This window comes from Malus sylvestris, chromosome 15, assembly GCF_916048215.2.
Source record: "Malus sylvestris chromosome 15, drMalSylv7.2, whole genome shotgun sequence".
Taxonomy (NCBI): domain Eukaryota; kingdom Viridiplantae; phylum Streptophyta; class Magnoliopsida; order Rosales; family Rosaceae; genus Malus; species Malus sylvestris.
In genome coordinates, this window is record NC_062274.1 from 51997071 (window position 1) to 52022718 (window position 25648).

The 25648-nt window shown below is 38.0% G+C and overlaps 1 pseudogene; it reads right to left on the bottom strand.

The window, feature by feature from the left end:
* Positions 1–505: 505 nt before the first annotated feature.
* Positions 506–21286, bottom strand: LOC126601994 (calcium-transporting ATPase 12, plasma membrane-type-like; annotated as a pseudogene).
* Positions 21287–25648: the final 4362 nt, after the last annotated feature.

The following is a 25648-nucleotide window of genomic DNA, read 5'->3' on the forward strand; positions in this document are numbered from 1 at the left end:
CGAGAGGCCTTTCCATGAGCTCTTTAGTAGGCTTATCGATGACGAGAGCTAGAGCAGCCATTGTGTCCATAATCAGATTCACCCACAGCAGCTGGACCTCTATTAATGGTACTTCATCGGCTGAGGCCGCTGCCACAAAGTTGATCACAAGAGTTACAACATTTTTTGTGAGCTGGAACTGAACAAACTTTTGGATGTTGGCAGAAACGCATCTTCCCCATCTTAAAACGGTTACCAAAGTTGCAAATTTGTCATATAAGATGACAAAGTCTGAGCTCTTCTTGGCAACTTCAGTGCCCTGAATCCCCATCGAGAGTCCTATGTCAACTTCTTTGAGTGTGGGCACATCATTCTTGCCAACAACTGTCACAACAACTACATAGCCTTTCTGTTTCAAGCACTGCACCATCAGAGGCTTATCAAATGGCGAAGACCTAGCCATCACGTTAATTACATCAACTTTCTGCATTCTTTGCTCTGGCGTGTAGTTGCGATTCTACACCTTCTACCACTGCTTCCTTGGTTCCTACTGGTCAGGCCGGAGTATGCCACATTCGCTAGCTATTGCTTTACAGATGAAAACATTGTCGCAAGTGATCAATTTCACCTACATTTCAGCAAACTGGCAAAGCTTCAACTGCTTCCCTCACTCCTGGTCTATATGGCTTTATAGATCCTATGAACTTTCAAAGTGTTATCTTGTATTTCATTCATAACCTTATTAAAATTGTACATAAATATATAATGAGACTAACCCTCCTTGATTTACGCCACAACTAATGGCTTAGGGAAGATAAAACAACAACTCCTTGAATTAAGAAGTTGACAACCAAGATGAGACTCCTATACAAGTATTACTAATCACAAGAAAAGTGTAGCCGGCTATTGAATGAGTTTAATTACTTGCCTTGGTCAAGAGCAGTATCTCTTGCCCTAGGTGGAAGGTCTAAGTTAGGGTTCATAAATGGAAGCATCGAAGTACCTGATGCTTCCTCACCAACTTATGAATCCTGCCTTAACAAGGATCAGCTGGTTATGCCGTGGCTCCTAAATTCCATGGAACGTAAACTAGCTGAAATCTTCAATTACTCTGAATCATCACTCAAGCTATGCGAGACTATCAAGGAAATGTATGGCATTCAGAAAAATGCTACACGTGTTTTCCAACTAAAGAAGGATATCTCCAACCTGCAACAAAAAGGAAAGCCCTTCGTACACCTTATATGTAACATGAAGAGCATGTGAAATGAGTTGGAAATGTATCGCCCTCACACAACTGATGCATCTACGTTACTAAAGAGGGCTAAAAAAGACAAGATATTCCAACTCTTGTCCAGTCTCAACTCAGAATATGAAGACCTATGAAGCCGGTGGCGAAGCCAGAATTCTGAATGAGGAGGGGCCTCTCACAAATATGTGTGTGTGTGTGTGTGTACATATATATATATATATATATATATATATATATATATATATATATATATATATGTATGTATATATATATGAGTGTGTGTAAAAAGTTGAATTCATAACATGTTGACATATGCAATTTGTGTAATCCTCACAAAACTGAAAAAAAAAATCTCTTAAATTCAATACTAAGTAGAAAAATAAATGTAAAAACTCAGACAACCAAGTAAGAGGTAGGTTGTGGAAGGCTAAAGAAAATACAAAGAAGTATAAAAAAAGAAGGAAAAGGGGGAGAGGTTTGCAAATAAAGAAGGTGGGTTGCTTTAGAAAATTATAGGGTGTATATTACTGTTAGGTGAGAGAATCGAACCAGAAATGGGGTTGCTTTTTCCATTTAAAATTGCACATCTCTTTTTAAACTCCCTTGCCAAACTTATTGTTTCATTAGACAGCTGAAAAAGATTTAAAATCAAAACAGCTTAACGACGTCGTTTGCTTCATCTTCTTCCATGAGGTTCACACTTCAAATGAAGTCAGGATGGGTCGGGGACTACACTAGTCCATTGGTGGCTCCTGTTGGAAGTTTGCCTACAAAGCCACTCATTTGATGTAATAGCTTTTGGAATACTTATTGTATTAAACCTTTATATGTTTAATGAAGGGAAAAACTTATTGTTAATCACTATTTATTGTATCATGTGTTTAAACAATAAGGGAATCCAAGGTATTTGATCTAAGAGATAAGTGATTTAAGTAAGTTAGATTATCGAGACCTTTCTCTTATGTTCATTCCTAAAATGTTCCTAGCCATAGGATTGCCAATTGGGCATTGACAATCCGCTAAGGTTAGTATGTGTTATGTCGACTCAAGTGTGAGTATGTCTAGTCTCAAGTCATTTAGTGTTGGACACTAAGGCAAACACATAGGTGCTCGAAAAAGTGATCGAGTACACTGAACAACGATCAAAAGAGAGTTCGAACATACATGTCATGTAAGAACTCGAGAGTTGCAATATGCAAAGTAGTCCTTTGACCTGAGGCATCATAGATGTCTAATGGTTAGGTCCTTGACCTTTGATCATGTCAAAGGCATTCCATTGGAGTGTCCACGACATTGTTGGGGTCAAGCTATCTAATCATGTAGGCATATGAATGCACAACAAGGGATCTCTAACCTTCCATGGTGGAAGGAGAATACTCTAAGATGTGATTCGAGAGTCTTTGGCCAAAGCATATGAATATGACTTAGGAAGTTTGTTCCAAATCTTATTCAAAAGAATCATATGGAGATGTATCACATTGGATAGTAGACATGAAACAAACTATCACTTAAACAATGTGATTAAGAGTATTGTATTAGAGAAGGACCGTATTGCATTGTAGTTGTAACTGGATAGGTTTTCCAACAAATTCTACTTAGCTTGGGTAACCATGACATGCTGCTAGGTGTCACTCATGGTTTGTGGAAGCCCTGATGATTAGCAAACACTAATTTTAAGGGAGAATTGAAATGTGGTTTCAATTCACAATCGATCGTTAATAGTAACAATCGCCCACTACCTAGCTAAATGGAACCTAATGGATCGTACACCGAGTAAGGATGAAAGTGAAGAAATTAAATGAAATGGATATGTAATTAAATGGTTTAATTGATGAATGGTCAAGATTAATTAATTAGTTAATTAATTTTACGAAAGGTTCGTATTGGACTTTTAAGTTGGTTTTGGGTTTCGGGGCCCAAAAGTGTTTTGGTCCACAAGGCCCATTATGTTTAAGTTGTATGACAACTAAAACAAAATGGGCAATAAGCCCAATCACAACAAATAGGCCGGCCATGGCGAGGAGAGGGTGAAGGTTTGCTTAATTGCAAGTTTACCACTCACCTAAGAAAAGTGTTATAAAAGCAACTTTATAGCTATTTTTCTCATTAGGGTTTTTCTTGTAGAAAAGAGGTGAAACCTATTCTCTCTTTTTAAACAAGGAGGCCGGCCACTTAGAGGAGATTTATCTAGCAATCTTTTCTTCTCTAAGTCATCCATTTCATCTTCACACCTCACCCTTGGTGTGGAGACTTAGAGACACCAAACCTTTGGTGTTTTGGAGATCCTTTCCTCACATCCTCAAGGACCAAAGGAGCACAAAAGGAGAAGGAAATCACAAGCAAGATCCAAGGAGCTTGGAGGTGACTTGAAGGCCCTCCACTTGGGTGAATCCCTTGTGTAAACAAGGATGAGCTTCAAGGGTAAAGAATCTTTAAATTCTTCATTCTCTTTTATGTTGTTAAAGAGTCTTTTGGTTCACCATTCACTAGGCTTTGAAAGTCATGGGTTTTATGAATTGTTTTTTAATGCATGCCTACTTTAATGTGTTAATAGTTTGCATATGTATTCAAATGTTCTTACTTGTTCTTAGCTAGGACAAAATTTTTCCTTCAGCTCCGCCCCTGTACTCATAAACACTGAACTACCGTCCTTCACCAATGTATGTGCAACAATCCAACGTGAAGAAGTGCGGAGGAAAGTCATGAACGTTGGTACAAAGGTCAATGTATCTGAAGCAAGAGCGTATTTAACCAAAGAGAGGAAGTACAAAGTTAAGCATCCAAACTTGAAGTGCCAACAATGCAACTACACTAGTCATGTTAAGGAGACATACTGGATTTTACATCCATAATTATAGCATGATTTCATGAAGGACAACAAGGGCTCACAGAGGTTGAAACGTGCTGCACACAAAGCCAACCATGCATCTGCCTCCACCTTCAATCTGATACATTCCAGAACTTCACAGCAAACCCAGTTGCACTCATAAATGAGTTTGCATCGTATCTTCAAAGCAAGAAAGGAGGGCCTGGAAGTGACCAAATAGTCGGTATTAAAGATGGAAACTCAACAGGTTTGCTAGGCAAGTTTGCTGGTTTTCTGGCAGAGACTGAACACGTATCCCAACAAGACATGCAAGGTATCATGAATGCTTTCAAAACTGCTCTTAATGTAAATATGTTGCATGATTTTTGGGTCGTAGATTCAGGTGTCACAGATCATATGACCAACCATGTGTCTAAGTTTCATAAGTTTGAAAAATTATCAAAACCCTCTCAAGTTTCAATTGCAAATGGTGATGGTGCCAAGGTTTTGAGAAAGGGAAAAATAAACTTAATGTCAGATAAAATTGAGTCAGTGGCCTTATATGTTCCTTCTTTTCCATTCCAACTCATATCTGTAGGAAAAATCACCAATACCTTGAATTGTTTAGCCATCTTCTCTCCTCACAATGTCATTTTTCAGGATTGTGTCACCAAGAAGACGATTGGTGAAGGGTTTTATTTAGATGGCCTCTATTACATATCAAGAGTAGCCCCAAAGGTTTTCAAGCCAAGTCCAACTCTATCCAAGATAACCAATTGTGGAATCAACGTCTAGCTCATCCTTCTCAACCTATTTTGTCAACTTTGTTTCTAAACTTAGGGAAGGATTTAAATCCATGTGAAACCTGCCACTTGTCTAAGGCCACTAGATTACCTTTTAACTCGTCTTTATGCAGGGCTAGCAAGATTTTTGAACTTGTTCATTCGGATGTATGGGGACCAACTGGTGAATCTTTTGATGGTTATAAGTATTTTGTAATCTTTGTTGATGATTTCTCTAGAGCCACATGGTTGTACCTTTTAAAGTCTAAGAATGAAGTTATGGAAGTGTTCAAGGATTTTCATAATCTCGTTAAAAACCATTTCTCTTCTCAAATTCAAACCTTAAGGTCTGACAATGGCACCGAATACATGTCCCAAATCATGACACAATATTTGAGCAATCATGGCATCATGCATCAAACAAGTTGTGTTGGCACACCTCAACAAAATGGCATAGCCGAAAGGAAAAATCGTGACCTACTTGAAAAAACTAGAGCATTAATGCTACAAATGAATCCACTAAAGAGATTTTGGTCCCAATGAGTCATGGCAGCGGCCTACATCATCAATAGACTTCCTAGCCGAATCTTGGAATTTAAATCTCCCATAGAGGTCATGAAAGGAAGGAAAATTGACCTTTCACACCTTAGGGTCTTTGGGTGTATTTGTTTTGTTCATGTTCAACCTTGTTGATGCACAAAATCAGTGAGGACTTTGGTACAACAGAAAGTGTCAAGTTTGTGACCTTCGCTAGATTACTCCGGTCAATAGTGTGGATAAGTATGCAAGTGGATAGAGACAGGGAAGCAAACACAAGATGTACATGGTTCACCCAGATTGGCTACGTCCACGGAGTAGAGGAGTTCTCATTAACTGTGAAGGGTTTACACATGTACATAGGTTCAAGCTCTCCTTTAGTGAGTACTAGTGAATGATTTAGTACAAATGACATTAGGAAATATTGTGAGAGAATGATCTCTATTTATAGAAGAGAGTTTCTAGTTTCATTCTGACATTGACACGTGTCGTGTTGTGATTGGCTTCTGATGTTGACACGTGTCGCACTGTGATTGGCCTCCTGGTTTGAGGGAAACTCTTCTGGGTCATTAACGGTATAACGTTGACTGGTGCTCAGTAGTTTCGGGATTGGTCAAGTATGGTACAAATAGTTCTCAAAAGCTTCATAAATGGAGGGCAACCACAATTCTCAAAAGCTTCACACACTCTTGATCAAGACAGTGTGAAGCAAAACCAATTTATGGTGCCAACAAAAACTTCATCAAAGGAGTTCAACCACAATTCTCAAAGCTTCACACACTCTTGATTAAGACAGTGTGAAGCAAAACCAATTTATGGTGCCAACAAGAGCTTCATCAAAGGAGTTCAACCACAATTCTCAAAAGCTTCACACACTCTTGATCAAGACAGTGTGAAGCAAAACCAATTTATGGTGCCAATAAGAGCTTCATCAAAAGAGTTTAACCACAATTCTCAAAAGCTTCACACACTTTTGATCAAGACAGTGTGAAACAAAACCAATTTATGGTGCCAACAAGAGCTTCATAAATGGAGGGCAACCACAATTCTCAAAAGCTTCACACACTCTTGATCAAAACAGTGTGAAGCAAAACCAATTTATAGTGCCAACAAGAGCTTCATCAAAGGAGTTCAACCACAACTCTCAAAAGCTTCATACACTCTTAATCAAGACAGTGTGAAGCAAAACCAATTTATGGTGCCAACAAAAGCTTCATCAATGAAGGGCAACTACAACTCGTAGAAAGCTTCACACATTCTTGATCAAGATTGTTCCAAGCAAATTCAATTTATATGGTTCATCTAAACCTTCGACTACTACAAGGTGTGGCTTGCATCACAATCTCTTGCTCAACATTATGGAAGCAAAATTTTTATATGTTGTCTCTCCCACATTTTCAAATTTCTAATTTTCCCAAAAAAAAAAGAAATTGGGAAATTCAACAAAGCTTCATCAATGGAGGACAACTACAAATTCTCAAAAGCTTCACACTATCTTGATCAAGATAGTATGAAGCAAAATCAATTCATGGTACCTTACAAAGCTTCAACACAAAAGCTTCACCCACAAAAGCTTCACCTACAAAGCTTCAACTCCAAAGTTTCACCTACAAAGCTTCAACACAAAAGCTTTACCAACAAAAGCTTCATCAATAGAGGACAACTACAAATTCTCAAAAGCTTCACACTATCTTGATTAAAATAGTGTGAAGCAAAATCAATTCATGGTACCCAACAAAAGCTTCAACTCCAAAGCTTCACCTACAAAGCTTCAACTCCAAAGCTTCACCTACAAAAGCTTCAACACAAAACATTCACCCACAAAAGCTTCACCCACAAAAGCATGACCCACAAAAGCTTCACCTACAAAAGCATGACCCACAAAAGCTTCACCCACAAAAGCTTCACCTGCAAAAGCTTGACCCACAAAAGCTTCACCTACAAAGCTTCACCTGCAAAAGCTTCACCTACAAAAGCTTCACACACTCTTGATCAAGATAGTGACAAGTAAAATCAATTCATAATACCCAACAAAGCTTCAACCTCAAAGCTTCACCTACAAAGCTTCAACACCAAAGCTTCACCTACAAAGCTTAAAAAAAATACATATATATATATATATATATATATATATATATATATTCAGAAATTCGGAAATTTAGAAATTTGAAAATTCGAAAATTCAGAAATTCGAAAACAAAAAAATTTGCCTAGGCCTCCTCTTCTTTGAGCCTAACAACTTTAATAACAAATATATATGAATGAGGAGTTTTGGGCTACCACTTAGAAAGGAAAATGGTGAAGTGTTGTTACTTTAGAAGCTTGGCTACTAGCAAGACACCTCCTTCATCAACTCCCTCGACCGGAGACTTGGGAGACTCCTACCATATACTACTGCACCTTGATACTCGGAAGTCTCACGACCACTCAGTGACTTGGATTTTTTCAAGTCTACAACCGAGAAGTTTTCCTCACTCGGGAAATTAAGGAAGCACTACCTCAATCTACATGATTCGCTCACAAAGCTTCAACATATAAGCTTCACCAAAAGGGAAAATTCAAAGAACTTAGTGAAGAAGGCTTTGGTATATTTAACACAATACGTTGAAATGAAGCAAAGCTTATTTATTGATATCTCCGATAAGTTACAAATATGTACATATACATGAATCAAAATAAACAAACAAGAGGGAGCCTTCACAAAGGTTGCTCAGGAGAAGTCTCAGCAGTCGGCAGAGCCCCAGAAAGAGAAGGCACCGAAGGGTGATCATTCGGCCTCAGTACTGGGCAGAACCCCAGAAAGAGGAAGCACCTGAGGTTGATCATTTGGAGCTTCATTACGCGGTACAACCCCAGAAGATGAAGGCAATAAATGCCTTTGGAACAAACCCACAAAACTCTGATGATCAAGTGAAATATGACCATCAGATTCCTGCAGCTGGTCGAGCTTCCTCTTTATGTTTGTAGCATAGTCATGTGCGAGCATGTGCAATTGTTTATTCTCATGCTTAAGCCCTCTGATCTCCTGTTTGAGACTTATCACTTCAGCCGCCAATGATTCAACTTGGCGAGTTCGAGCAAATAGGCGTTGGGTCATATTAGACACAGAACCTGCACACTGAACACTGAGAGCCAGAGAATCTTTAACAGCCAACTCATTAAACCGTTTAGAAAGTAGTCTGTTATCTTTAGGAGTGAGAGGTTCCTGGCCACCACCGCAGCTGTCATATCATTCTTCATCACAGAGTCCCCAACGATAAGATGACCAGTAGGGGATAAGAAGGATGAGCGCCATATGTTATCTTGAGAGGGCATGGCTGCCTCTTCACCAAAGTTCAAGTCAAAACGACGGTCAGATGGGCCAGACATTCTCAGAAATGATGAAAGATAAATGAGGTGCAATAAATCTCTGAAGTATAAAAATAAGGGGAAAATTCCTACAAGTAATAACTCTCTGAAAGTACTTCTTGCACACAATTGGTGCCCCTATAAAAGAAAGGGCAACAGGGCCGTTGGTTCAAAAATCAAAAAGGCACAACTCTCCGGATTTTGAGAAGTAGATTTTCTTGAGTAAAATATGTTGACAATCCCTACACACAACATCAGCTCATCGGGTACCACAGATAACTTTGCCAAAGATTTTTGACAAAGTTTAGACACATAAACTTTGAAGGTCCAACTACCCTACTATTACTCACAAGGGTAAAAGAACAGCACCACTGCTTGATAACTGGAAAGTTCCTATGTGTGTCAACTTCTGTGCTCCGTGGCAAGGCAGACTGGCAAAAATGCCCAACCTTTACTCACATTTGAGAAAACACTCCCAACAAGATTGCTTGCTCAAAAATTGAAGAGGCACAGCTCTCCGAATCTCGAGAGCCAGACTCCCAACAGGATTACTTGCTCAAAAATCGAAGAGGCACCACCATCCGAATCTCAAGAGCTAGACTTCCAACAGGATTACTTACTCAAAAATTGAAGAAGCACATCTCTCCGAATCTCGAGAGCCAGACTCCCAACAGGATTACTTGCTCAAAAATCGAAGAGGCACCGTTCTCCGAATCTCAAAAGCCAGACTCCAAACAGGATTGCTTGTTTGAAAACCGAAAGGCACCGCTCTCCGAACTTCGAGAGCTAGATCTCATTTGATAAAGCTTGTCTGCAATCTTCACACGCAACATCAGCTTTCCAGATACCACATACCCATTTTTTAAAGTGCTCTGACAAAGTTAAAACACGTGAATCTTGCAGCTCCCACTACATTGATATGACCGAGAAGGGTAAAAGAACAGCATTACCACTCGTTGTTGGGATAATTCCTATATATGTCAACCTTCATCCTCCACAGCTAGGCAGACCTGCAAATAAAAAAAATGCTCAACTTTTCTTCACATCCGAGAAGGTACTCTCAGCAGAGTCTCTCGAAATACTCAGCTTCTTTTCCCCTCGATAATACCTCTGCAAACAAGCCACACCAGAGCAAGAGTATCGCATATCATCAGGGTTAAAAGCAAGAGTATCCCATATCATGCTTTTTTCCTGTCTTTTCCTTTGGCCTTGTTCTTACCTGCAAGACAAGGAGAAAAAAGAGCAATCAATCAACACTTGGAATCAAGCTTCCAGTCAGGAACTGACTGCCTGTAACCCCTTGCCTGACTACTTACCTGGCATTGCTCTCGAGTACTCATCTTCAACATCTTATGCTTCCAAAGAAGATACCACATCTGCCTGAGGAAAAGATAGGGCAAGTGAGAAGGATACAAGGAAGCATGTGGAGACAAGCGTAACAGAACACGTGCCGATACATCCATTACTTTGTCAACAGCAAAAGTATCTCATATCATCAGGGTCGAACGTACTTTAAATTTGATGGACTTGTTTTGACCCTCAAATTCTTGAGTCAGCTTTATACTCTTGAGGAAACCAGAAAACCCTCCAGCCTAGTTCAAGAATAAGCATATGGAAAGTTACTTCTTCAAAAGAAAAAGTATCTCATATCATCTCTTCTCCATTTGATTCTCCTTATCCTTGTTGCTGTTTACGACACAATGAGAAGGAGAACAATCAACCGGAAGCCAAAGTCGAACCTCCGATCCACGTTGCTTGCTTAGAAGTCTAATTGCTTACCTTGTCTGTTACCTTTTTCGGCAAATCTCCTAGCTCGGCGACTTAGAGGACTCCTACTATAGGGTTTGTATCGTACTTGACCAAGCCCGAAACTACAAGTAAGCTTCAAGTGAAATTGATACATTACCTTGTGCATCTTCATCGGTTAAAGATACCACCCCTGGATGAAGGAAAAGTACTTCCAAAGAAGATGCCACATCTACATATGAGACAGATAAAGCAAGTGAAAATGATACCACACTTCGGTACTTAGAAGTTTCGTGATTACTCAATGTCTTGGATCTTGCAAGTCCCCAACCGAGGAGTTTCCCTCACTCGGGAACTTAGGGGAGCACTGTTTGTACCATACTTGACCAATCCCGAAACTACAGAGCACCGATCAACGTTATACCGTCAATGACCCATAAGTGTTTCCCTACAACCAGGAGGCCAATCACAACACGACACGTGTTGACATCAGAAGCTAATCATAGCGCGACACGTGCCAACATCAGAAGCTAATCACAACACAACACGTGTCAATGTCAGAATGAAACTAGAAACTCTCTTCTATAAATAGAGATCATTCTCTCACAATATTTCCTAATGTCATTTGTACTAAATCATTCACTAGTACTCATTAAATGAGAGTTTGAACGTATGTACTTGTGTAAACCCTTCACAATTAATGAGAACTCCTCTACTCCGTGAACGTAGCCAATCTGGGTGAACCACGTACATCTTGTGTTTGCTTCCCTATCTCTATCCATTTGCATACTTATCCACACTAGTGACCCCAGCAATCTAGCGAAGGTTACAAACTTGACACTTTCTGTTGTACCTGATAAGCTCATATTTATATATATTTTTCATCAAATTCACTTGTCTTTTCTTAGTTAGTTCCTTATATTTTTGAGCTATTTACTTTTTTTTTGTGTTTTGTGTGATTTGTCAAGCAAAGAAAAGAAAAGTAGCACAAGTGGGATATTAAGTAACAAATTCGTCAAAACTGCCTATGCAGATCAGTTGACTTTGGAAGCAAGTTTCAAACAGCTCAGAATGAATGAGAGAATGAGCCTTATATGCTTGGAAAGCTACGGATGTCTATTTTCTGGAGCAATTCACGGATTGTTAATATCATTTTCTAAAAGAAGTTATGGGCATTGTAACACTGAAAGGTTCAGAAAAGGGCTAAGCAGATTTGGCTTATAAAATGAGAAAGTAAAGGCACATGTTTTGTGTTTTGCTTTGTCATCAACACTCAGCAGCAAATGGGTTATGATTGCACTCATTTGCCTTTGGAGCAAGTGGAAATGCACAGCTAGAAAAGAGGATTAAGTGGAAATATTTGGCAGCCAACGATGCAACAGAAAACAAAGGAAAAAGTGGAACTTTCCCTTTGTCAACAAATTCCAACAGCAATCATGACCACAAATGGGTGGAGAATATGGAATTAGTTGGTCTTCCACTTGGTTTTTGTGGCTTTGGCAAAGAAAAAGAATCATATAATACAAGGAAGGAAAAACATAAGGCAGAGGAGGAGAGAAGAAGAACACACAGCAAAAGACCAAGGAAGGAAAAACATACGGCAAAGAGCAAACAGAAAAGGAGGAAGGAAAGAAGAAGAGGCTTCACTCAATTTATCTTGGTTTTATCTTCTCAAACCCATGTTTTACTTTTGGTTTAATTTGAGAATTATGTGTAACTAAATTTTAAGTAGTTAGAGGCTGTTTTAAAGCCCCGAATATGATTGCAAGTTTGTTATGACATTTCATTCAAATTCCTTTTATTTCCGGATGAAGATGCTCAAGTTGGCTCAATGTTAGAACACAACCTATTACTCTTTCTTACGTAGAATGTTAAGAGAATGGCGTTTTCAACTTAACTTAGTTCCTAGCATGCAATCTAGAATGGCGTGTTCATAGATTTAACAAGTAGAAATCATTAAGAACGAAAAGAGTTTGAGTCATCACAAGGCATGGTAAGTACTGGTGTTGTCTTACTTATCCTAGAAATTGGTTCACTTGTTAATCGCAATTAACAAGTACTACTCTAGAACATATGTAGGTCCTCATTCAACAAGGGCAGGTATACACATATTTATAGCATTGGAATATGCTTACTAAGTATGCATCCATAGAAAACATATAAAGAATTCATCACTGACATAAGTAGTAAACCAATTTTCATCCATTCATAAAAGTAATTCAACGAAATGTCATAACAAACTTGCAATCATATTTGGGGCTTCAAAACAGCCCCTAACTACTTAAAATTTAGTTACACATAATTCTCATATTAAACCAAAAGTAAAACATGGGTTTGAGAAGATAAAACCAAGATAAATTGAGTGAAGCCTCTTCTTCTTTCCTTCCTCCTTTTCTGTTTGCTCTCTGCCGTATGTTTTTCCTTCCTTGATCTTTTGTTGTGTGTTCTTCTTCTCTCCTCCTCTGCCATATGTTTTTCCTTCCTTGTATTATATGATTCTTTTTCTTTGCCAAAGCCACAAAAACCAAGTGGAAGACCAACTAATTCCATATTCTACACCCATTCGTGTTCATGATTGCTGTTGGAATTTGCTGACAAAAGGAAAGTTCCACTTTTTCCTTTGTTTTCTGTTGCATCATTGGCTGCCAACTATTTCCACTTAATCCTCTTTTCTAGCTGTGTATTTCCACTTGCTCTAAAGGCAAATGAGTGCAATCATAACCCCATTTGCTGCTGAGTGTTGATGACAAAGCAAAACACAAAACATGTGCTTTTACTTTCTCATTTTATAAACCAAATCTGCTTAGCCCTTTTCAGAACCTTTCAGTGTTACAATGCCTATAACTTCTTCTAGAAACATGATATTAACAATCCATGAATTTCTCCAGAAAATAGACATCTGTAGCTTTCCAAACATATAAGGCTCATTCTCTCATTCATTATGAGCTGTTTGCAACTTGCTTCCAAAGTCAACTGATCTGCACAGGCAGTTTTGACGAATTTGTTACTTAATATCCCACTTGTGCTACTTTTCTTTTCTTTGCTTGACAAATCACACAAAACACAAAAACAAAGTAAATAGCTCAAAAATATAAGGAACTAACTAAGAAAAGACAAGTGAATTTGATGAAAAATACATATAAATATGAGCTTATCAGTACCAAAGTCCTTACTGATTTTGTGCATCAACAAACCTCATCACCGAGATAAATTGGACCCTAGAGCTGTTAAATGCATCTTTCTTGGTTATTCATCAACACAAAAGGGATATAAGTGCTATAATCTCCAACTGAGAAAAATGATTGTGTCTAAAGATGTTCGATTCCATGAAGCTTACCCTTTTTTCAGCAAGTCACTTGAGATCACAAGTCAATAGAAGTGTATCTTGGATTTGTTCCCTCTACCAAGAATCGAGCTCAATGATGCTGCAACAAATAAAAGTCCCAGCCATGTTAACAATGATGCACCATTCACTGAAAGTAACAATGAAGGCCACATCCTGATGGTACAATGCATGATGATGGAGACACCCAAAACGATCTTCAAAGTGTGACTCATGTCTTGAACGAGTGTGAGACAACTATCGCAACCCCACGACGCAATCTTATGCGTGATAGACAACCTCCCACAAGGTTTCAAGTTTTTGTCACCTACAAACCCAAGCATCCAATCTCAAATTGTGTGCCGTACCAAAAGGTGACTCCCTTTCATGCTGCATTCCTAAGCACCATTTCAAGTTACTGTGAGCCTCAAATTTTTCATGAGGCTAACAACAAAGATGTGTGGAAAGAAGCAATGCGAGAAAAACTTAAAGCTCTAGACCAACACAAAACCTGGAGCATCACTAAACTTCCAAAAGGAAAAATGGCAGTGGGTTGTAAATGGATCTATAAGATCAAATTTAATTCAGACAATTCAATTGAGAGGCATAAAGCAAGGCTGGTGGCTAGGGGATTCACTCAAACATTTGAGGTGGATTACAAAGAAACATTTGCACCTGTTGCAAAAATGAACTCAGTTAGGGTTCTATTGTCTGTTGTGGTCAACAAGGGATGGTCCATGTATCAAATGGAAGTGAAGAATGCTTTTTTGCATGGTGATCTCGAAGAAGAAGTCTATATGAAATTGCCACCAGGGCATCATCAAAGTAATGAGCCTGATTTAGTGTGCAAATTGCACAAATCAATTTATGGAATGAAACAATCTCCTCGAGATTGGTATGCTAAGCTAAATTCAGTTCTTAATAGTGTTGGTTTCAAAAGAAGTAATGTCGATTCATCATTGTTTGTTCGCATTGGAGCTGTGGGCAAATTGGTTGTGTTGATCTATGTTGATGACTTAATAATTACAGATGATAATGCTGAAGAGATCTCCAAACTCAAACAATCACTCTAACAAAGATTTGCAATTAAAGACCTTGGGGTATTGAAGTATTTTCTTGGAATAGAAATGGAAACTTCTCACAAGGGTCTATTTCTCAATCAAAGAAAGTATGTCCTGAATCTGCTCAAGGAAGCTAACATGAGTAATGCTAAACCCACAATTACTTCTCTTGATAGCAAGCTCAAACTTAGCTTAGAGGGCACGCCACTCACGGACATAAGCTATTATCAAAGACTTGTTGGGAAGTTGATCTACCTAACAATCACCAACCCGACATCACATATTCAGTGAGTAACGCAAGCCAATTCATGCACTCTCCCACTATCGAACATTTGAACCTTGTTAAAATGATCTTACACTACTTAAAAGGGTATGTGGATCGTGGCATCATCAAGGTATCAGAGCAGGTTGTCCTCGTGTGAAGCTAAACGGCCACACGCGCTCCACGTCACCCAGTTGTTATCCATGTGTAGGCTTGAAAATCCGCCACACGTGCGGGGGCGTGTTGACGGTTGTCCCACATCGGTGAGGGACAAGGTTTGCTATGTGCTTATATGTTCTTAGGTTACTCCTCATATTGCCAATTGGTTTTATAGTGGAACCTCAATTTCAACATATCCTTTAGGCCTACTAATCCTAATAGGATCAAGCTGCTTTCTTTGAGCTTTCCGTACTTATTTTCGTCATTAATGTGCTTATCCTGAGCTTGTTTGTGTGCCAAAGCAATGCATCGCAGACGACTTGCTGCCATGCGTAATCTGCTCAAGCTTCAACCCTTCATCATCATTCAGAGCTTTTGTGACACGGACGCACAGTAGTAACTCGAGCATATTTCTAATATCATATCTGCAGCTTCTTTCCAATGCACATGGGTAGAATTGTCTGCCTTTATTCTCATCAAAACCCTACTTCGTTTCTATGTGAATTGAAGGCTTCAACACGATGAATGACACATTTCTTCTTCAATTCTTCCATGTGACCATGTGCAGCTCTAGAGTAGCCCATGAAAGAATGGCTTTCTCAGTAGGACCCAAAAACTCAAATCCCGATCCTGAACTAGGCCTATAAACACTACCGGACATGTTAAATGCTACTCCTCGGATTAAATCAAGAAGATAATGACAATTTGATGAATAAGAAACTTCATCTTCCACAGATTCGTGTCCAAGCCAAAAATTTGTAACCTTTATCCCATTGAACGTCAGTGTGCCAGTTTTGTTACAGTGGCACATCTCATAGTCTCGCAAGCAGGGAGCCTCCGCACCAGATCCTGCTCCGCAATCATACTCTTCATTGAATAAGTGAGAGTCAAAATGACAGCAAACGGGAAGCCTTCAAGAATTACAATCACAACGACAATAACTGCAACTGCAACCATGTCCACCACAACATTCACCACATCATTAATCTTTGTCTTGCTGCATTCAAACTTGCCAAGTTCATTCTCGTTCTTCGTGTTGCCTATGAAGTAACGCACTACCAAGACCTTGAAAACCATGAATGCAACACCTAAGCCAATCTTTGCCATTAGCAGGGTTAGTTTACTTAACCGGATAGGTATACAGTGAAAGGGAAAGAGAATTTGTTTTGCAAATTGAAGAAATCACTTTATGGCTTGAAGAAATCTCCAAGGCAATGGTATTTGAGGTTTGATAAATTTATGAAAGACCAAAATTATTCTAGAAGTCAATATGATCATTGTGTGTACTTCAAGAAGTTGCAAGATGGGTCTTTCATTTATTTGTTGATATATGTTGATGATATGTTGATTGCCTCAAAGAATGTTGAAGAGATTGAGAAATTTAAGAAGCAAATGAAGAATGAGTTTGAGATGAAGGATCTTGGTAAAGCGAAGAAGATCCATGGCATGGAGATCCCTAAAGATAGAGCGAAGGGTTTGGTCAGTTTGAATCAAATACAATACCTTGAGAAGTTGATTCGGAAGTTTGGAGTTCATGATTCAACCAAACCAGTTAGTACCCCTGTGGCTCCTCATTTTAGATTGAGTTCTCTACAATGTCCTAAAACTGATAAAGAGAAGCTGCAAATGAAAAATATACCATATGCAAATTTGGTTGTTAGTTTGATGTATGCAATGGTATGCTCTAGACCGGATATTGCTCATGCAGTTGGCATGGTGAGTCGATATCTGCATAATCCAGGTAAAGAGCATTGGTAAGCAGCTAAGTGGATATTGAGGTATCTCCATGGTACTCGAGACGTTGGTTTATGCTTTGAGAGAGATGACTCTGGTATTGGTCATTTTGCAGTTGGTTATGTCGATTCAGATTATGCAGGTGATCTGGATGGAAGGAAGTCTACTGCAGGCTATGTGTTTACTATGGCTAAAGGGCCAGTTTGTTGAAGGTCCATTTTGCAGTCGTTTGTTGCCTTGTCTACTACATAGGCTGAATATATGGCAGTTGCTGAAGCTATAAAGGAGGCCATTTGGATACATAGGCTGAATAGAGATTTGGGGGTTGATCAGAAGCAAGTGAAGGTACATTGTGATAGTCAGAGTGCCATTTATTTGGCTAAGTATCAGGTTCATCATGCGAGGACCAAGCACATAGATGTACAATATCACTTTGTGCGTGAAGTCATTGGTGAATGAGAGATCATTCTCCAGACGATTCCAACTAAAGACAACCCCGCTGATATGTTGACTAAGGTTGTTGGTGTAGCCAAGTTTGTTCATTGCTTAAACTTGGCTCACATTTTGCCTATATAAAGAAGGCGTTGAGCAGTAGGAGTTTTGGAGCATTTGGCTCGGCATGAGTTGTTCTCTTGCTAGTGTTTGGGAGTAATTTGTGTGTTGATTGTGTTGGTTGGCTTATCATGGCATTTTCGGAACTTGGCCAAAGTGGAGATTGTTGAATTAGTGGCCAAGTGGCCAAAAAGTGCATATAATAAAAAATGAAGGACATAATGATGTGGGAACATCATTATAAGGAGACAAATGATTATGTTTGTTGAAAAGAAAAAGGAAGGTCATGATGATGTTTGTAGAGGAATGATTATTCCTTTACTTTGGTTTAGTTTATTGGGTGTTTAAAATGGATGAATGTGAGCATACGGAAGTGGGAGAGAAGAAAGAGTGAGCACCATTTTGTTTGAGAAGCCTATCTTTGAGAGAGTAAGGCAGCCACATAGTAGCAGAAAAATAGAAGTGCAGTAGCCCCACTTGGAAGAGAAGAAGAATGTACTCTTCTCTTTGGTTAGTAATCACCCACCAAGGTAGTTGTTGTTGTAATAGCTTTGAGCTTTGTATAGAGAAGAAATTATTCACATTATTTCTTTCTCTATTTGTTTCTTTGGTGTGTGAGAGCTATTGGTTGTAATGGGGTTTTGGGTTGTGAGATTGCCAACACTTTGTAAACTCCCATTTGGTTGATAATGGATTATTGGGTGAGCTCCTACTGCTCCGAGGACGTACTCCAGTTACATTGACTGTTGAGGAACCTCGTTAAAATCTTGGTGTCTTTTATATTTTGTTCTTGTGACAGCCCGTCCCGAAAAATTATGATTTTTTATAATTTTATTATGTGGAATTTCGAAAAGGCCCTTTGAGGCATATGTCTTGAATTGTGTTAATCGCTTGTCATAACACGTAAGACTTGATTTTTTTTTTGGCATATTCTTGTAGTACTCGTCGCTACGGACACGTGTGCGCAAGCGATTCGTGATTTGGAGTTATATCGAAGATATTAACGTTTAAAGTTTGGGACGTTTTGGTAATTTAATTAATTGTGGTAGAATTTCAGTTTTGGAGAGGGAAATTAAAGGTTTGGGTGCTGCCCAATTAGAGAAGGGAGAGATGGACTACCCAATCAGAAACAAAAGAAAGAAGAAGTGGGATTGGCTGCCCAACCAAGGAGGGGGAGATGGACCAATCGGAACAGTGAGAGAAGGGAAGGACCAATCAGAATTCAGAGAAATGAGGGAAATGAGGTGCGGGGGATCCCTGACCCGTGGGTGTGCGACCCGACCCGGTCGGGATCTTTTACTGTTTCCGGTGGATTTCCACCCATTTTTCCGACGAATTGAACCGCCTAACCACTTGGGAAACATTCTAGGACCTATCCTCTATCCTTCCCACCCCAAATTTGGTGATAATTGGCCTCCAAATTAGCAAAATCGCACCGGTGGGTGGGATGAACCCTAGCCTCCGATTCTCTCAATTCTGAAATTATTTCTTTCAATTTCCACCACCCATGGCATCCTCTTGAGGCCTAGAACAAAGCCCAAGCAATGGTTGGGACGGCGGGGTTGATTTGAGGACGGATTGAGCACACCCAAAACCTAGGGTTTCCGATAGGTTTTGTTGAAATTGGAGGCCTTTCCGACCAAAATGGCCTTGGACACAGGTATGAAAGTTGCTCTACTCATTGAGATCGTCATTTTTATAAATTTTGGTCATTTTTTGAAATAGTTGGATTTTCCGGCGAGCCGGGGCGGCCGACCGCCACCCGCGGCGGAGCATGTGGCGGCGCATGGCCAGTGGACCGTCAATGTTATTTTTAGGCTATGTTTGATATCTTGAATTTAGTTTTGATAGTGGTTTGTCGTTGGTTGATCATTTGGACTTAAATTCGATACGATTCATAGTTAGGCCAACAGGTGAATCGATGATCCAACCGTCGGATCGTTACCAAACTTTGATACATGGTAGTACATAATATTTGAAGAATTTAGGAACTTACGGATTGGAAATTCAATGGACGGATCTTCCCGAATTGGATTTGTAAGTTCATAAAATAAAAGGTTAACCGCCACTTAGTCTTGGAAATTGGCAGATATCCAACCGTCGGATCGTAACGAAATTTTAATATGTTGTTCTAGAAGCTTAATCTGTATGTTGGGAAGTGATGGATCGGAAATCTGAGTTGTGGATCTTTCAGATTGAGTTATGTGGGGTTATGACCCTACCGTCGAACTTAGTCGACGGTTGACCTTTGATCAACGGGTCTCACATTATTCTTGAATGCCCTTGTGGCTATGTGTTATGTGAATTTCATATTCTTTGGATAAGAGTTCTGAGATGTGGTTTGATAACTGTTTTAGGCGTCGAGCATTCGGGACGCCTTAGTTCTGATGTTAGGGAGTCGTAGCGCGGATCCCAGGTGAGTGGGCATTTGTTTTCTGTATATACCTATATACTTACTGATTTTCCCAAAAATCGAATTTAAATGAAAGTATGTTTTAAAATGCCATGCATAGATTTTATATGAAATGTTGAATTAATATATGATGCATATATGTGAAATGGTGCTGTGAACGCATAGGTGAGTATCAGGTGAGTTATTTATTATTGTTGTGGATTGTGTTGAGAGCTCATAACATGCACCCCCGGTGTTAGTGCTTATATTATTCACCCTGCATCACACGCTCACCTTGGATCCAAGTAGATGCTAGTCGTACAGACCACTAAAGGTGGTTCCGACATGCCAGTCGTACAGACCACTAGAGGTGGTTCCGACTGGTAGGTGACCTTAGATTATGTGCACAGATGATTGATGAGAGAAGCACTAGAGCGTATTCTTACACCATTCTTGTCGTACAAACTACTTCAGGTAGTTCCAACTTATGTGCAGTGTAGTGTCGTACAGGTCACCGTGGTGGCTCCAGCAACATCGTACAAGTCATAGTATGTCACTCCGGCTGGTTTGGATGTTGAGCTATAGAATCAGCCGTACATGACCACTTTAGGGTCTCCGGTTGATTTATCATTTCACTTAATTTATATTGATGCATCCATATTATGTTATTGACGCATGGCATGGCATATTTTCTGAAAAGTGTTAAAGGATTGTGATTTGAGATATTTGCTTATATATATGATTATATATTATTTATTATTTTCTGGGAAAGTATACAGGTTTTTCAGAGAGGGGTTATAAATATTGAATAAATGAGATGTTTTAAAAAGCTTTATTTTCGCCCACTCACGTTTTCTGTTTTGCGCCCCTCCAGGTTCTAGTAGCAAAGTTCTTTATCGACGAGGATTCGTGGCATGTCCCTGTTAAGGTGGCTACCTTTGTAGGTATGGTTTCTACCTACATTGCTGTACTGGATTATGCTCTGACATCATGTATGATTTGAGTTCATACCCACGCACAGTGCATTCTGATGTTTAAGCACCTTTAGGTTTAAAGTTATTCACATCTTTCCTTATCATCACTTTATGGCTTCGTCACCTTCCAGGTGGCGGCTAGCACAGCTCGATTCGGAATCCTAGTGGACATTCTGGATCGGGGTGTGTCAGTTCTTGCATTCCATTTGATATATTTCAAGTAGGTTAGCTTGAGTTGGTTCCAATTGGTTTGGTGTTATCCTAGCACAACACATTTGTCCATATCCATCAACCACCTCGGTTCCGAAATACAAGGATGGGTTCTGGCCTCCATTAACTTCCACATGCTCGCTCTCCCCCATCATGCTTGATTCGTCCATGCGCAAATATTATCCAACTCATTTGCATTTGAAGGAGAAATGCAATTATTATCCAAACTTTAAATGACCCTTACTATTGCTCTAATGAGTATTATTTTATTATTTTATTTTTACTCTTTTTTGTTTTGTTGTAAAACTTTTATAAATTGAGCTTGAGCGTGCTTACTTGACATGAAATCGTGAAATGAATTTTATTACTTTCTAAAAAATAGACAACAGTGTCCGGATTGTCATTATCTTTTCAGTCACAAATGATAATTAGCCACCATTAAAAGTGACTATAGGCTTTAGTTACTATGAACTTTTTTTTTTGGTAGTATAACAATATATTTTTACATTAAGGAGAATGAGAGTTAGACTAAGTCACAAATGAGTAACCTAATTTAATATTGAATTCATAGTACTATAAACTATTAATTATAAAATAAGCAAAAGACTATTTTTATACTTTGAGAAAAGCTCAAAAAGAATTAGCAACATTACATTATTGGGACTAAGGTTTTAATTACATTATCAACTAAAAACATATGTTGAACATACTTGCATCCTACAAATTATATATTATATTATCTCTACTAATTAATAAAACACTCATTGTCGACCAAAATCCTATAAAATTACCAGTTTAACCCTCTAATTAAAATAGAACATGAATAAGAAATATGGAGTAGAAATGTAATTTCACACAACCAAATTTTACTTTTTTTTTTCAAAGCCTCACATACATGTAATCTTAACATATCTCTAATTAAAAATTAAAAATAATAAACAATAATAAAATTTCTCACACACTTTGTGTGTGCCAATATGCTAGTATATACTAAAAGAGTAACTTTTGTTTTAATTCCCGTTATGTCCTTTTAGACTCAATTCACTGTTACTTCTACAGTGTATATCCGATTTTACCCCCTCTTATTTGCTGTTATTTCAATTTTGCCAATTTGCTTTGCTGTCAAACGGAGAACAAAATGGGATGCATGGGTTTTCACTGCTTCTTCCCTCTCTCTCCTCGACTCATTGTTCATCCTTTCCACCGCTTCAATCTTGCTCTCATGGTTTTATTCCCTTTTAATTTTCTTCTCTCACGGTTTCGTTGCTTCCTTTCCACCGCTTCAATCCTTCTCCAACTGGCTGCAAACTCCATCAAACCTTAGAACGAGAAATCTTCAATCCACAACCCAAAACTCAGTCGTAGGTACCCACCGAAGGTAGATTAATTGAAGAAAGATTGCTCCATCAAAGCGGGCAAGATGGCTGGATGAGATAGCCATTCCATCATTAATAATTTGTATCAAACTTGCCATTTCATAAGACTCGAACCTCAGAACTCTATGAAAAAGAATAAAACTGTATCATACCATTTTATTTATGTTTGATTACATTGGTTATTATTACTAATAGTTACATTTTGTGCATATTGTAGCTTTCATTTTAACTTCCCTAAACTTTCTTCTACTTTCCCTTTCTTACAGGGTTTTATTTAACACAAACTTATACATCCCAACGCAAAGGGAGAGAGGAGGCAAAGGCTAGCATTGTTGATAACGTAAGTGAGTTTGAAAATAGGATTTCTAATAGTTTGCTAGCTGTAAAGTTATTTCTTCATCTCCCATAACGTTCAAATTTTTATATACACATTCACGCTTTCTCCATTTCTCTTTTCAACTGCTGAAGCAAAGAGATATTGTATGTCTACCAAATTATGAAAATCAATAATGTTTTGCACAATTCTTTCAAACGGTTAATTGTTGTGCTATATCAAATTAGTCAGAGAGTTGAAGATAGAAAATTTAATCGTGTCAGTAATTCATCGTGTTCAATTTTCATTCTTTGCCATTCCTATCCACTTTATTACCTCTTTTGATGTAATCTGAATTATTATTTTTTTCATCTTCATCAGACACTTCTCTTTAGAAAGAAGCATGTTTGATATTCAATCCACCATTTAAATGGGAAAGAAGAAGTTCCCAAATGGGAAGGAAGAAGTTCCCCCGTCACATGGTTAGAGCCGTAAAGGTAAATGATTCTTCTTTCTTGGATCAAGTTTACTATGAGCCGTAGAGGTAAATGATTCTTTTTTCTTGGATCAAGTTTTTGGTACTTTACCTTATGTCTAATGGATAATGTTATTTCATCCTGCGTTTTTTTTCTCAAATAAATCCATGCTTTGTTAATTGTTAGCTTTTCTTTGCTCACTAAAATAAGCCACCTTAATTAATTAAGGTCTCTTGGTGTTGTTTTTGTGATAATATCACCATCTTTATTTCATCTTTTTTTTTTCATTACACTTTTGACTTCATGTCACTTTTTACAATTGGTCCTTACTTGACTGAGCCATAGTAAATTGTCCATAATTCACCAATATACACTCTCAGATTTTGATGATTACTCAAATGAAATTTGTGATTAATTTTATTGAATTGTTTTTATTTAATTTCATCTGTAATTTTTTTTAAAATATGCAGGGGGAGTTGAAAGTCAAGAGGAGGGGGTAAACATATATTAAGTTTTTGTATCTCAATCTGATCGTTTGATTTCAAATGTTGATTGTCGTTCTCTTTTCCTTTTCCTTTTGTTTATAAAGAATCAAACTATTGCGGTCGCTAACAGTGTGGATCAAGTTGTGGTAAAAAGGTCCTTCGCTTATATGATGATTTAATATATGAACAATTTAGATCTTCCGTTAATTGACATTTCAATTGAATTTTACTTTCATATAATTTGCTTTACATAATGTAAAAACTATTTTAATGGTTTCAATAGATGATATAGAACAACTATATTTATTTTGTTGATTTTTTTATTTTTTTGGCAGCTCAAGAAATACTTTTCTCGAGCCTTGGACCAATAAGAAAGTGAAACACATACGTTCTAAATTACATGTTAGTTTTAATCCATTACTAAAAATCTTTTTTTTTTTCTGGAAATAAACTTTATATTAAGATAAAGAGGACTGAACAATAACATGAAAAGCTTAGAATGAACAGTCGAATACCGAGTTGATTCCAAGTGCTGAAATTTCAATTATTATTCTCTGGGGAGGTAAAGCTGCTATCTTTCTATACAATATGTTGGATTTTTTATTAGCGGTTTTTTTTTTCTCTCTGTTTGAAATATTGGTATTTCTGTTAGTTGTTGATGGATAGCTTGAATTTTGTTCAAGTCGTAGTAATTTCCGTACAAGTTTACATTTTTGTGTGGAATTGGTGCAACTTTTGGTGTTTGTGTGGTGTTATTTTGATTGGTTGTTGGTTGAAACTTGGTTCCTTTGATTTTGTTATGGTGAAATTGTTTCCCTCTCTTTGCTTGATAAAATCATGTGTTTTGCTTATTTTGGTTCTTATCTATGACTGTTGGTGATATAACATTATAGGCTTTAGGTAGTAGGTTATGTATTCTTAAAGATAACCGAGTACATCCTAATAGTTGCATCCCTTGGTTTGTGATTGTGTTGCTCGATTACTGAGGTTTATTTTTCGATGCTCTCTGCTTGGTTCTCACATTTGAGTCATCTCACCAAATCATTACATAGATTTCTGCTTGAAATTTTAGCTTTGGAATACGTAGGTGGCAATCTCTGCTTGACTTTGTCAATTGAGTCACATCACCTAATCATTGTTTGATCGGAAAAATCATTGGAGAGTAGTATTTCCTATTGAAATTAACTTTGGAATGTAGTGTTGCTCTGCATTTGTAATAGGTGAAAACTGACGAGTGCCAAGTATGATTGTGTAAACTTGGGTAAGTTTTAGAGTTTTGTCATACCACATATCGAATGAGCAGTATGTGCCTGCGAATTTATTATGTTAAAAGCTTAAAATTTTCCATTCTAGCCTAATTGAATCTTCTTCTATTTTGAATTCGATATAAATGCATTAAGATTACTCCAGTTTCATGTGTTTCGTCTAAATTTTGATTATTATTATTATTATGACTTTCTACATGATTTAGCTATCTTCTAATTTCTTGCTTTTAAATTTAATATACTTTCTTTACTAAGTTTAAGTTAAGTATTGGTAGCCCCATTGACATCTATACTCCATTTGCCTTCTCCATAACAGGCCTTGGACATTGGTAAAGAACAAATGGTTGATTTGCTGGGGAAGTATGAATCACTAGAACTAAAGACATGAGCGTCCGAGTGTTGTAATATATTGTACAAACATGTATCTTTTGTTTTTTGTTTTTTTTTGTTGATCATAAAGATATAAATATGTTTTGATATAGAAGTAAATATATTTTAATATATTTTATACATTTAACATGGTTTTAGACCCGCGGCATCCCGCGGGCTAAGTTGCTTGTACATGCTGTACAGCAAAGTTTAAATTACATTATTTTAGTATAATAAAAGAATGTAAG